This window comes from Mobula hypostoma, chromosome 13 (genome assembly GCF_963921235.1).
Source record: "Mobula hypostoma chromosome 13, sMobHyp1.1, whole genome shotgun sequence".
NCBI classification, from domain to species: domain Eukaryota; kingdom Metazoa; phylum Chordata; class Chondrichthyes; order Myliobatiformes; family Myliobatidae; genus Mobula; species Mobula hypostoma.
The window spans coordinates 68,808,584-68,823,827 of NC_086109.1; the positions used below are offsets into that span (position 1 = coordinate 68,808,584).

The following is a 15,244-nucleotide window of genomic DNA, read 5'->3' on the forward strand; positions in this document are numbered from 1 at the left end:
TATAAAATTATGATGGGTATAGATAGAGTGAATGCAAGCAGGCTTTTTCTACTGAGGCAAGGGGAGAAAAAAAACCAGAGGACATGGGTTAAAGGTGAGGGGGGAAAAGTTTAAAGAGAACATTGGGGGGGGGCTTCTTCACACAGAGAGTGGTAGGAGTATGGAATGAGCTGCCAGACGAGGTGGTAAATGCGGGTTCTTTTTTAACATTTAAAAATAAATTGGACAGATACATGGATGGGAGGTGTATGGAGGGATATGGTCCGTGTGCAGGTCAGTGGGACTAGGCAGAAAATGGTTCGGCACAGCAAAGAAGGGCCAAATGGCCTGTTTCTGTGCTGTAGTTTCTCTAGTTCTATGGTTCTAAAATGAAGTAGAGCCTTAAGGGGTTTGAAAATAATGTGTAAACATTTACAAAGTGCAGATTGATACAGAAGAAAAGCAGATAGGTTAAAGGCAGAAACATTTTCATAAAATGCATCCAAGTTTTGTTGTTTATCAAACAATTAAATATTAAAGAATGAGGTAAATCAACTCATCATACCTCAATTGGAGCTATGATCGAGCTAGCTACATCATGTTAGTACTGCAGTTTGTTTCCCTCCAATTCCTTTCTGAAGGACCAGTTCAATCCTATTCCACCACCCATTAAGGCAGAGTCATTCAGAGCATGATAGTGACATGGTAGCATAGTGGTTAGCCAAATGGTATAGAGCTCCAGGTTCAACTCCCACTGCCATCTGTAAGGAATTTGTATACAGTCGGCTCTCCTTCTCCGCGTGTTCCGCATGCGTGAATTCAACCAACCGCGAATCGAAAAAACCCAGAAGTGCTCTTCCAGCACTTGCTGTTCGAGTTGTACAGACTTTGTTTTCCTTGGCATTATTCCCTAAACAATGCAGTATAACAACTATTTTACATAGCATTTACATTGTGTTAGGTATTATAAGTAATCTAGAGATGATTTAAAGTATATGGGAGGATGTGCGTAGGTTATCGTGGATCAGGATCGAAAAAAAAACGGAAGTTCTCTTACTAAGTAAGTCGGAAGTTCCCGAGTTCGATCCAGTGACAGATGGCTCCCGAGCACGCTCTTCATCCGTACCGGGTTGATGTGGAGGATCAAAAACCCAAAACCCAATAATTAAACCACTGTGTTGCTTAGTAATAATTGTACCTTTCATTGGGTTAGGGCCTTTCTCACTTTATCCTTTAAAATTGTTCTGATCGTTGACCGACTGTAGCCTAACGCTTTTCCAATGACCGATGGCATTTCCCCTCTTTCTGATCGCTTGATTATTTCCACTTTATTTTCAATCGTGATCGTGATCGTCCTAAGGTCCACCACATTGAGACAGGTTGAACAAGGGACTTGAGCATCCGCGTTTTTGGTATCCGCGAGGGGTCCTGGAACCAATCCCTCGCGGATAAGGAGGGCCGACTGTATTCTCTCCATGCCCGTGTGGGTTTCCGGTTTCCTCCCCCATCTCAAAAATCTACTGGTTAGTAGGTTAATTGGTCACATGGGTGTAATTGGGTGGTGTGGGTTCGTTGTGCTGGAAGAGCCTGTTACTGTGCTGTATCTCTAAATAAAATTTTAAAAAAAACAATCTCCTCATTGCCTCTGTGGCTCTTTTGTTTTGAATGATTTGTTTCTATACCTATGTCTGGAACTTGGGGAAGACAATGACTAGAGACTTTTTGATTAACTTCATTGAAATTTTTGACTTTTCAGCTGTCCTTTAGATTTAGTTCTCTGTTTTTGATTCTCTATTTTGAAATGTACTTTTCCTTCTGAGGTTCCATGTTGGTTGAATCACTGGCATTTGTGATTTCTCCATGGTTGACCCAGCTGAAATTTGTTCTCAGAAGTACCTGCTTTGGTCTTTATTGAGCTGTTTTAATTTCAGAGACCTGATACCCAGTAATCTTGATGATTTACTGACGACGGTGGACTTTGGGGAACATTTTACTCAAACAAATCAAACCCGTGCCATGTTCATTAGTAGTGGTTTAATATTATCACATACATGGTGGCTACTGTATTAGGTACTTAATATGAATATCGAATCAGCCAATCATGTGGCAGCTTCTCAATGCACAAAAGCATGCAGATATGCTTAACAGGTTCATTTGTTGTTCAGACCAAACATCAGAATGCAGAAGGAATATAATCAGAGTGAGTTTGAAAATGGCATGATTGTTGGTGCCAGATGGGGTGGTTTGAGTAGCTCAGAAATTGCTGTTCTCCTTTGGTTTTCACACATAATAAATTCAAAGTAAATTTTATAATTAAAGTTCATGTATACCGCGATATACAATCTTGAGATTCATTTTCTTATGGGCATACTCAATAAATCTATAGAATAATAACCACAACAGAATCAATGAAAGACCACCCAAGTAGGGTGCTCAACCAGAGTGCATAAGACAACAAAATGTGCAAATACAAAAGGAAGAAATAATAATAAAAAATAAATAAATTATTTATTGAATGAGTTGAAAAGTCCTTGAAAGTGGGTCAATAGGTCATTTCAATGATGAAGCAAATGAAGCTGAATGCAGTTATTCCCTTTGGTTCAAGAGCCTGATGGTTGAGGGGTAGTAACTGTTCTGAACTTGCTGGTGTGAGTCCTGAGGCTCTTTTACCTTTCTTCTGATGGCAGCAGTGAGAAGAAAGCATCTCCTGGGTGGTGGGGGTCCCTGATGGTGGAAACTGCTTTCCTGCGACAGCATTTCATGTAGATGTGTTCAGTGTCTGGGAGGGCTTTGAAGGTGGACTTGGTTGTTTCCACTACTTTCAAGGGCATTAGTGTTTCCATACCAGACTGTTAGTCAATATGCTCTCCAATGCATATCTCCAACCAGTCAATATACTCTCCTCTACACATCTATAGAAGTGCAGACAACAGAGAAAAAAAAACATTGGTTGGCAGTTCTGTGGGTGAAAACGCCTTGTTAATGACAGAGGTCAGAGGAGAATGACCAGGCTCATTCAAGCTGACAGGAAGGTGACAATAACTCAAATAACCACCTGTTACAATGGTGGTTTACAGAAGAGCATCTCTGAGTACACAACACTTGAACCTTGAAGTGGATGGCGTACAGCAGCAGAAGGCCATGAACATACGCCCAATGGCCACTGCATGTTTACTGAGATACAGTGTAAATAATTATTTTGTATGCTATCCATACAGGTTATGTCATATGTAATAATATGGAGGTAGTTAAATGAAGAGTAATATGTGGAATATGGTTACTGTTGCAGCGAAGTTTGGTGCAGGTAGACAGAAAGAGTACAACGGCTGCGGTAAGGTAGATTGGGAGATCAAGAGGTCATCCTTTAGTATATGAGGGGTCCATTCAAGTGTCTGAGTACAGTGAAATAGAAGGGGTCCTTGAATATGGTGCTGTATGCTCACAAGCTCAGGACAGAAGGAAGCAATTTATCTCCTTGCATCCAATTTGTGGCTGAAGTGTGACCCAACATAAAAATGGCTATGCAACTTTTTTTTCTTTGATTAAAAGCTGTAAAATTAAAAATAGCAATTGACCTAGCACTAAATGTGGCAGTGAGTTTCCGACTTCTGTCTCCTTTTACATGCAGTTCCTTCCTACAAGACCTGGCTTTCATTTTTAGGCCATTTTTCACAGATACCTAGCAAGCAGAAGCAGTCCTCTCTATAATTTCCCCTGAATATCTCATTGACCTTTTAATTTCACAATAAATCCCTGGCTTGTGTCATTACTGCTCATAATGTTACTCTTGGAATAACGGTATCACCTTAATAAATCTATGCTGCATTCTCCGGTTAAATTATAGTGTCCATTATAGTATGTGCTGACTTGAATGCTCATGGTAGTCCAGGTGTGATCTCAGCAGGTCCTCTAACATAATTGTAGTTGTTCAACTCCATCTATATGCAGTTATTGTGCTTTTATAATCTACGTACAAGAAGTTAGTGAGGCTGCACTAGATGTGTTGCATAAGTTTTTGGTCATATTGTTATAGGAGACACTTCATTAAGCTTGGAAAAGTGTAAGGGTTTATGAGAATGCTGCCAAGACTCAAGAGCCTGAGCTATTTGGAGAGATTGGGCAGGCTAGAATTTTATTCCTCAGAATGTAAGGGTGACCTTATAGAGGTGAATAAGATCATGACTGTAAGGGGAATAGATAGGGTTTAATGTACAATCTCTGTCCCAGGGAAAAGGAACCAAAAATAGAGGGCGTGGATAAAGGGACCTGAGGGGCAATATTATTTTTATACTGTGTTTCATACATGGTACAAGCTGCTAGAAGAAGTGGTTGAGGTAGGTACAGAAACAACATTTAAAAGCAAGTTGGACGGGTTAATGAGAAAGGTTTAGAGGGATTTGGGCCAAACATAGGCAAATGAGATTAGCTTTGGTTTGCATCTTGTTGGTCTGGATGATATGGCTGGAGGGATGGTTTCCATGTTGTCTTCTTCTTTGATTCTATGCACATTGATCCCTTTACACTATTTAGTCTGATGCTTTTGTGGATCTAAATTTGCAACATTTCATCTGTATTGAGATCAATCTCCTGTGGTTTTGTTTATTTGCTTATTCTATTGTCCTCTCTCAGGAAAGGTCATTTTACATCTAGACAGATAATAATGCTTCCTATCTTGGTGCCGCTGGAAAACTCAAAGTATGGCTTTCTAACCCATAATTTCTAGTCTGAGTCTGGCAACTACTTATAGCAGGTATCTCAAAGTGCTGAAAAATGCCAAAACCCTTTAAATTCTTTGGAACGATAAGAAAACAATATCATTTTATTTTCTCCCAAGCTAATATCCCCAGCGTTGACTCCCTAGCATTGACATAGGGCCCGGCATTTCATTCATATGATGCCAGACTTCAAAACAGATGCTTAGTTTCAGGCTTTGTTGAGGGAGGGGATTTCTAGTTGGACAGAGATAAAAGATTCACAACTCCCTTAATGAAGAGAAACTTCCCCACATAGAACATGGTACATAGAAGCCCAGTCAGTGTAAATGGCAGAAGGGGCTCCAGGCAAGCTACCCATCCACCCTATCTGTGGGGAAGTTTACACTGAATTTATATTGTCGGAATTAATCACCTTGGAAACCACAACTGGAAAGTGAGTGGAGTTTGAAATTAGCTTCGAAATTTAGACTTTTTTAGCGTTGGTGTCGATGACCTACATTCAGTGTTTGCGAAACAGTTTCTACCCCTCTGCAATTGGATTTCTGAACGGTTCCTGAACCCATGTATTTTGTGCTATTTATTTATTTATTTATTTATTTATTGTAACTTTTAGTTTTTTTTTATAGCTTGTATTGTACTACTGCTATAAAGCAACAGACTTCACAACATATGCCAGTGATAATAAACCTGATTTGGATTCTGGAGAGAGTGAGAACAATATATATCAACCATTGCTGAAGCCTCAGTTGACAGATTACTGTATTACTTTGTAGACGAGGTGGTTGCTCTTAGCGATGGGATGCCGTAGTAGCATGGGGAGATTTGGACTACTTTTTTTTGTTGGAAAAAGACTGAGGTATAAGCAGGAGTTTATAATGCCAAAGGGTTTTCAAAGGTTTGAGAAAGGTCATATCCTCTGGTTGATAATGGATGAGGGGAGAGATTTGAAAAAATGATCCAATTAGCTGGAATTTCAGTAGATTATTGGAGCATGGATAATAATAAGTCAGAGAATATCACTTCTTGCAGGATGTAAGTGGGTAAGTGTATGAAACAGATAAAGACAACCATGTGGTGAGATATTGAGATAGAAAGTAGATAGAGCCAGATTAGACTGTGAGTCTTTAGGCAGGAAGTTGGCATGGCCACATGAGGCTGCTTCTGAGCTGCAAGTTTGTGCAGCTCAATAACTAATCTTTCTTAAGTGGTATGCTTTTTTTCTCGTTAGCAAATATTTTCACGTGTGTTTGGTGAGTATATGGGATGAGAAATAGTAGAGGTAGTTACAATTACAGCATGTGAAAGGTATTTGCATGGTTAAATAGGTACCAAAAATGAGGAGAAATAAAGGTTAAATTGGGCAAGTAGGACAAGCTCAAGTTGGCACCTTCTTTGGCATGGACGGGTAGGGCCGAATGACCTGTTTTTGTGCTGTATCACTCTATGCTAAATGGAAGCAATGGGCCAGAAAGTTAGTCTGGAAAATATTCGTGATATGTGCTTGGTATGTTTCTGTTACAGCCTTAAGTAACAGAGTAAACTTACACTCACATTTAATCTGAATAATTCCAGAGATAATTTCTATACAATTCTCCTTGCACCATTGCTTTAAGTTTGTAGCACCTACGCTGACACAGTTCTAGTAATTAACTGGAGAGAAAATTATGTATTCAACAAAGCCAACTAGAAATTGGTTCAAAATCAAGGGCTTTTTAGTGAAGTATGTGAAGAGGTTTCCATGAAGCTTATCCAACTCTTAAAAGGATTTTCGTTTGCAGGGTTAGGGAAGACTTTGAGGTGCATAAGCAGGGATCTGCAATGTCAAAAATTTGGGAGTGAATAAATCAGGAAGGTTAGTGTCACATTTCACACATCATGGAAACGGGTCCATTTACACCAATCCTCCACTAATTGCATTTTATTGTTATTTCCTCATATTCCCATCAGTCCCCTCCAGATTCTACTGCTGTTTAAAACTTTAGTACGAATTTACAGTGGACAAGTAATCTACCAGTCTGCCATCCTTGGGATGTGGGAGGAAACCAGGGCACCCAGAGGAAATCCATGGAGTTACAGAAAGAATGTGCAAATTCCACATAGATAATACCTGAAGTTAGGTCTGAATCTGGGTCATTGGAGGTATACACACTAGCAGTATGTTGGAAGTTCCAGGTGTCGGGTTTTGAGTTGTATGAAGTTACCATAACTAGACAGAAGGTTCTTGGGAACCTGAAAGGTGTGAAGGTAGATACGTCACCTGGACTAGGCAGTGTATACCTCAGGGTTCTGAAAAAGGTGGCTGAAGAAACTGTGGATGCATGAATAATAATTTTTCAAGCATCACCAGATTCTGGAATGGTTCCAGAAGACTGGATATACTGCCTTCTGGTTGGAGATTGAAGATGGGAGGTATTCATCAAAATATAATGTGAGTTTGGAAGAATCCTGTGATCTTTGAGTTGAATCATGTTCTTAAGTAGATTTTCCTGTTCCTGTAAAAGTTTCCATGGATAGGCATTGTTGAGTTTTTATAATGATAATTGACATGTGATGCAAGTTTTACTGTTAAACACAAATTACTAATACTGTAATCCCATTTGTTTTCATGAACAGGGTGGGTGTGCTTTGAACTAAGAGCTTGGAGCAGCATGGTAGTGTAGTGTATTACAACACCAGCGACCTGGATTCAATTCCCACTGCTCTCTGTAAGGAGTTTGTATGTTCCCCAGTGATTGCATAGGTTTCCTCCGGGTCTTCTGGTTTCTTCCCAGATTGCAAAGAAATATGGGTTAGTAGACTAATTGATCATATCGGTGGAATTGGGTGATGTAGGTTCGTTGGGCAGGAAGAGCCTGTAACTGTGATGTATCTCCAAATAAAAGAAAGAACCCAACAATCACGAGGTTAGTAATGCAACTGATTTAATAACACAAACTAGGTGATAACATGCTTCCAACCTGATGGTATGATCATTAATCTCGAACCTCAGATAATTGCACCCCACTTTCCTCTTCTTCACCATTCCCCATTCTTGTTTCCCTCTCTCACCTTATCTCCTTGCCTGTCCATCACCTTCCAATGATGTTCCTCCCCCTTCCCTTTCTTTCAAGGTCTTCTGTCCTCTCCTATCTGATTCCCCCTTCTCCAGCCCTTTATCTCTTCCACCAATCAACTTGCCAGCTCTTTACTTCACCCCTCCCCCTCTCCTGGTTTCACCTATCACTTGCCTCCTTGTATCTCTTCCTCCTTTTGCCCCACCTTCTTACTCTGACTTCTCTCCTTCCTTTCCAGTCATGATGAAAGGTCTCAGCCTGAAACATTGACTGTTTACTCTTTTCCACAGAAGCTACCTGGTCTGCTGAGCTCCTCCAGCGTTTTGTGTGTGATACCATGTAGATGGTGTGTGATGGTGTAGCTGTAGATGGTGTAGATGGTTGCTGCAGTTGATATTCAGTTCTAATCAATGAATCTGAACATTGCACAGGAAATGCTGCCTGTGTTTTGTAATCATTCAAAACAAATTATTGTTTCATGAGAATCTGATAGATCAGATTCAAATACTTCAAAATTTCATTGCTGTTCATGTCAGTGTCCATTTTTCTAATCAGAGGAAGACCATGATGCCCACCTCCTCTTGTATCAATCTAACAATCTGCAGTGAATAACCTGGAAATAGACACAAGTGCATTTTATCACTCCAGCATTAGTTCTGGTATTAAGCATCAGCACTGAGATTTTGGAACTAAAAATTTTATTGTGATTTATTTTTATAATCTTTTCACTACCCCAGATTTTAAAATATTTGGAAAATAAATAACAGAAATGCTTTTCTAACCAAAGACCTTGAGAAGTTAATGTCACCGTGTTTGATGTGATTGCTTTGGAGTTACAAGGATTATGTGTTTGATATCTAAGAAGTACACAACTTCTTTACTATCTAGATTTTTAACACATGGCCGTTGGACCTCTGAGGTCAACTTTCTTCATTGTTTTTCTGTATGTTAATGTCTTAAAATTGTTTGGCTTCCTTTGACATCTGCTTTCAGTAAACTTCAAACAGTCTCCTTTCAGAAACTCAACACTTTTGATTTTCTAATTTGTTATAAGAAGTGATATGTGGGAACAAGCCCCGGATATATGCACAGAGATCTGAAGCGCTCTTAATTGGAATTGTATCAGCGCCAAAGCACTTAGTCAGGTCGGGCACTGTGACAGAAGGAAAAGAAGGGAGCTGTTCATTGTAGGATAGTCCCAGGAATGGACTGGAACCACTTAGTGGTGCCCTCGCAACTCTTTGTATTCAAATCATTTGCAGACAATGACTTTGAGGTGATGCCAGTGAGGCGTTTGCTGTCAACCTCATTTTTCTCAACTCAACTTGAAGAGTCTAAGATTTCTCTTGAAGGTTTCGTGAAAGCAAATCCATTTATCTGGAGTGCAGAAGTTTCACTGAGGAGTTGTGCGATGTGGGCCAGTAATAACTTTGACTGGACAGTTTTTGAAAGACGCATCTATCTTTCACCAGCTTCTGGTTTAGTATCATTGGCACAAGTGAGAGGTTGCAGATTTTACTTGTTATGTTTTGAAACTCCAAAACATTACATTAATTCAAAGAAAAACAAAAGAGCTGAGAGAGCTGGGTCTTAGTTTATACTTTAAGTGAGGCACACGCTTACCATGTAGCAGCGTCATAGCTTATGCAATTCCTATTCTTCATACATATAACCATAATGAATTATTTAAACAACAGAAGCTTAATCAAAAAATATATTTACAAGGTTACTCAAATTTTACTGAAATATTAAATTCACAACACTCCTCCCTGCTTACCTATACAAACTCCAACTCAATAGACAATGCATCTCATCTATATGCACAGCATACTATATAATACAGCTACTATATACAGACATACACAGCATAGTAAGCTTTTAAATTGTCCCATTCATGCCTGAAGATTTAATTGCTGTGGAGGATTTCTTACTCCTGTTGGATAATGTTTTTTTTTTGACAAGGGGGATCACTCTGCTTGGCAGGTGAGACTTATGGCTGTCAAACCATCTCAGTTTTTGGGGTCTCCTCCATGGTGTTTGTAGAAGATGATTGTGAGACTGAGGGATGTTGTTCTGACAGATCTGGACATCTTCCTTCTTCCTTCTTCTTCATCTTCTTGTTTCTTGGTAAGGTCCATTTAGTTCACTGGAACATTCTGTTATTAATCCTTCTATTGCTCCTTTTACAATCTGATCTCTCCTCTTGGTTTCCTTATCCACAACATCATCTGAGCATAAGACATAGGAACAGAATTAGGCCATTCAGCCCATCGAGTGTGCTCTGCCATTCCATCATGGCTTATCCCAAATCCCATTCAACCCCATACACCTGCCTTCTCGCCATAACCTTTGATGCCTTCACTAATCAGGAAACTATCAAGTTTTGCTTTAAATAGATCCACAACCTTGGCCTGCACAGCTATCTGTTGCAGATCTTTCCACAGCTTCATTCCGGCTAAAAAAAATTCCTCCTTAACTCTGTTCTAAAGGGTCACCCCTCAATTTTGAGGCTGTGCCCTCTAGTTCTGGACGTCTCCTTGTTTTTATATTCTATTCCTCTTGGAATGAATGCCAACATTGCATTTGCTTTCTTTACCACAGACTCGACATGTAAATTAACCTTCTGGGAGTCTTGCATGAGGATTCCAAAGTCTCTTTGCACCTCTGATGTTTGAGTTTTCTCTCCATTTAGATAATTGCACTTTTGTTCCTTTTACCAAAATGCATTACCATACATTTCCCAACAGTGTATTCCATCTGCCACTTTTTTGTCCCTTCTTCCAATTTGTCTAAGTTCTTCTGCAATCGCATTGCTTCCTCAACACTACCTACACCTCTATCTATCTTTGCATCACCTTGCAAACTTTTGTCACTAAGCTATTAATTCCATTATCCAAATAATTGACAAACAATGTGAAAAGTAGTGGTCCCAAAACTGACCTCTGAGGAATACCACTAGTCACTGGCAGTCAACCAGAAAAGTCCTCCTTTATTCCCATTCACTGCCTCCTGCTTGTTAGCCATTCCTCCATCTATGCCAGTATTTTTCCTGTAATGCCATAGAATTTTATCTTGTTAAGCAACCTCTCTTGTAGCACCTTATCAAATGCCCTCTGAACATCTAAGTAAATGACATCCACTGCCCCTCCTTTGTCAACCCTGCTTGATATTTCCTTGAAGAACTCTAACAGATTTGTCAGGCAAGATTTTCCTTTACAGAAATGATGTAGATTTTGACTTATTTTATCATTAGCCTCCAAGTACCCCGAAACTCATCCCAACACTTTCCCAACCACTGAGGTCACGCTCTCTGCCCTGTAATATCCTTTCTTTTGCCTTCCTCCGTTCTTAAAGAGTGGAATGATATTTGCAATTTTCCAGTCTTCAGAACCATGCCAGTATCAAATGATTCTTGAAAGATCATAACCAATGCATCTGCTATCTCTTCAGCAACCTCTTCATCTCAGAACTCTGGGATGTGGTCCAGCTGGTGACTTATCTACCTTAAGACCTTTCAGTTCGACTAGCATTTTTTCCTTTGTAACAGCAACAGCACTCACTGCTGCTCCCTGAAACTCACGGACCTCTGGCACACTGCTAGTGCCTTCTGCAGTGATCTGATGAACAGAGGATCTGACGAATCCTCTGTTTTCATATTTCTTTTCTTTTTGGCCTTCCATTCATTCAGCAGGGCTTCGCTCTTTGCATCTACTTTTATAAGCAGCTTTTTATCTCCCACTTGAAGTTCATGCAATAACCTTAAAGCACACTGAATAGATTCTGGTTCTTTATACTCACAAAAGCCAGATGTTTGCAACTTTCCTGAAGCTCTCTGAACTCTCTTACAGCTTAAAATCAAGATACATTTTGCAAGTAACTGCCTAATTAACATATCCAGAAGTTTTCTCAGATACACTGCCTACAAAAGCTGTAGTAGTCAGATCACTGCTCTTGTCACTTTCATGATTCCTCTGAAGAGCATTGTCCTTCCTTTGTCCCATATGCTTTCTAACCAGAGCCACAGAGGCTGGCACCAGCACCTGTCTTTACCACATTAAAGACCAATTTGGCTGTTTGTTGTGGTATTTCATTGTTAGGAATGTCATTCCCTCAGGACTTCGCTTTTCTCCAGTGTAAGTTCTTATTTGGATATCTTCTACTTCCACCAAAGTGCAAAGGTGAACACCTTTTATATTGTAGCTCTCTGGTTTTGCGGATGTAGATTTTGTACTTCTTTTCTTTAGCCACAGTTGAAGTCACAATACTGGTTGTTAGGGCTGCTCATTGGGCCAGTGCTGATACCTATGTATTACATCGTGCACAATAGGGAAACAGGCCCTTTGGCCTATTATTTCTGGTTTACACCAATCTCACCCTAACCAATTTTATTCCCTTATATTTCAATTAACCTCACCCAGATTCCACCACTCACTATGCACCAGGGGAAATAAGACCGTAAGACATAGGAGCAGAATTAGGCCATTTGACCCGTCGAATCTGCTCCACCATTTTGTCATGGCTGATCCAATTTCCCTCTCAGCCCCAGTCTCCTGTCTTCTTCCTGTAACGCTTCACACCCTAACCAATCAAGAATCTATCAACTTCTGCCTTAAATATACATAAAGAGTCGCAAAGAATTCCATAGTTTACCACTCTCTGGTTAAAGAAATTCCTCCTCATCTCCGTTCTAAAAGGACGCCTCTCTATTCTGAGGCTGTGTCTTCTGGTCTTAGACTCTTCCATCATAGGAAACATCCTCTACATGTCCATTCTATCAAGGCCATTCACCATTTGACAAGTTTCAATGAGGTCACTCCTCATTCTTCTGAATTCTAGTGAATACAAACCCAGAGCCCCAAGTGCTCTTCATATGACATGGCATTCAATCTTGGAATCATTTTCATGAACCTCCTTTGAACCCTCTCCAGACTGTATGCCTTGGAGAAGTGGGAGGCAATTGGAGCATGCAATGTAAGAACCATGAGATCACTGGGAGAAGCTCAACACAGTCCCAGCGGTCAGGGTTGAATCTCTCTCTCTGGAGCTAAGTAACGGCGACTTCACTTGCTATTCCACAATATTTTATGACGCTCTTTTCGCTATTTATTTTTCTTTTCCATTCTAGCATTTAAATTTTGTTTGCAGAATTATATGTGCAGGTAAAAAAAAATAATAGAAGACAGGTGAGAGCTACAGACTTTCCCATTGCAAGTGCCTTTCTGTTCATTGCTGTTCTCAACTCTGTGGAGGTGACCACAGTCCTTCTGTTACACCAGTACATTTTGTTTCCCAGGAGGAGGGAGGTGTTACTGGTAAATGCCAGACATTGGTGGGTGAGTTTTATCCAGTGCATTTTTGTATTTGTTCATTCCTTCTGGTGCAATATGCACAATGTAGTGGAGGAGCTCAGCAGGCCAGGCAGCATCTAGAGATGGGATTAAGCGGTCGACGTTTCGGGCCAAGACCCCTCATTAGGACCCTTCTGGTGTTGTGGATGGTGGCAACTTCCCACATCATGAGTAATTAAACTTGAAAGTACTTCGATGCCTGCAATCCACTTCGGAATGCCCTGAATTTATAAAAGGGTACTCTTGAAAATGCAAGGCTGCCTTTGTGACTTCAGATAATCATGTTATTAATGTCAGCAGCAAGTGAGCAGTTTTACAAAATTTGTTTATTTTTTTCAAGACAAATCTCCTTTGTATTGTTCTGTCTTTGCATTAGATTCCGCACTTTGTAGTTTGACAGGGCATTCTCCTCTGTAGTGTAATGGGATCCAAATCGCTTGAATATTCCCTTTCGAATATATAATTCATGCCGCAGAAATGGCGGAGACAAAGCCAAAATTGTCTCTTTTTTTGTACACTATAACTTTCTATCAAGTACTAATTGAGTCTTGCGGTCTTGTTATTAGTTGCATGATTGAATAGGTATGGCACCTTGCCCATCTGCCACATGCAAGGAACTTTTAGATTATTATTCTGACATGTTTAGAAAAGAAATAAAGGTTATTGACTGAACCATTTTGTTTCAGTTTCTCCCTGCTGGTTTTGATAAGAACACAACAGGGTTTTACATTTTGAAGTGCTTATTCTCAAAGCTGCTCCTTATTTTGGACCAACAGAGCTTTTTTATATCCTTTTTTCCCTCATCTCACTAGCTGCCTAGTTGAGATGTTACTTGTTTGACAGGAGACACATAGCTTCTGTATACAATTACCACACATTTCCCTCCCAATTATTTTACCAACAGTTAAGGTCCACTAACTTGACACTTTCCTTGACCAGCTTTGTGAGCTGTAATCTGCCTGTATTAATGCCGGGTTTAATATCATCATTCATTCCAGTGTTTTATTATTCAGCCGTGGAATAGTTGTAACATTATTAGCCTGTCAAATGTTGTGTTCCACCTGTCTGGGGGATTACCCATTATCCTTTGCATGCAGAGAAGTGTCACTGATGAGTGAAGTTTTGAGATGTTCATTTAGTGTTTAATCTGACAGGCATGACAGCTGATCTCTGAGCTACTCACTGTTTAAAGTGAAGACTCTCTGCCTGAAATCCCGCTTCATCCCATTACCCGTCTGAAGACAGAGAGAACAGCTAAAGCTTGGTGTGAAAGTTACTCCAGGTAGATTTGCATAAGATCCACACGAAATAAACCAGCAGATAGATCAGTTTCGATCAGATGGCTTGTGTTATCAAGAAGCAAAGCTGAGCTAAGTAGAAGAGGACAATATATTAAGAAGGAAATTATTGGAGATCCTAATACTACATTGAGGCTTCCAGCCATTTTGCGTAGCTGTTCAGACCCTTAATAACATATGTTCCTCTTTAGGTCAGGGAACTATTTACCCCTGGAAAGAGTAATTGTGATACTTGAAGAAGAAATGGAATGTGTTACTTTTACCACGTGATCCTTGAGTTGCCATCGACATAAATTAAGGAGTTAAAACAGTCCTGGACAAGGGTCTCTGCCTGAAATATCGACCGTTTATTCATTTCCATCGATGCAGCCTGGCCTGCTGAGTTCCTCCAGCGTTTTGTGTGTGTTGCTTAGGAGCTGAAGCTGAAGCTTTGGTGCTTATAGAAGTGTGGCCATCAGAACTGCTTCTGCAGGCTTTGTGTTTGAAGTGTGAGAGAGGTAAAAACTTTATTGATGTAAAACAATTTTGATTTGTGTGAATGGTGGCATTTATAGATATGTTTACAGAGACTTTCAAGGTTTATAAATGCTGCGTAAGTATAATGTCCCCTTTTAATTGTAAGATTAATTTTTAAACATTTCTTTATCCAAATGACAGAATGGTGAAAAAACTCAGTGGTCCATGCAGCAAGGTATACATCAACAATTTGTGTTAGGAGTAACTCACCTCCCAGCTTCATTTCATTTCCCACCCCAACCTCCCCTCCCCCCAATTCCACCCACCTACCTTCCCCCTCACCTAGCTTCACCTATCCCCTGCCAGCTTGTACTCCTTCCCCTCCCACCCAGCTT

General features: G+C 40.1%; 1 protein-coding gene across 6 annotated transcripts in view; it reads left to right on the top strand.

Annotated features, from left to right (window-relative positions):
* mctp2b (multiple C2 domains, transmembrane 2b) overlaps window positions 1–15,244 on the top strand; it is a 493,262-nt gene that overhangs the window by 221,469 nt on the left and 256,549 nt on the right. The window lies entirely within an intron of this gene.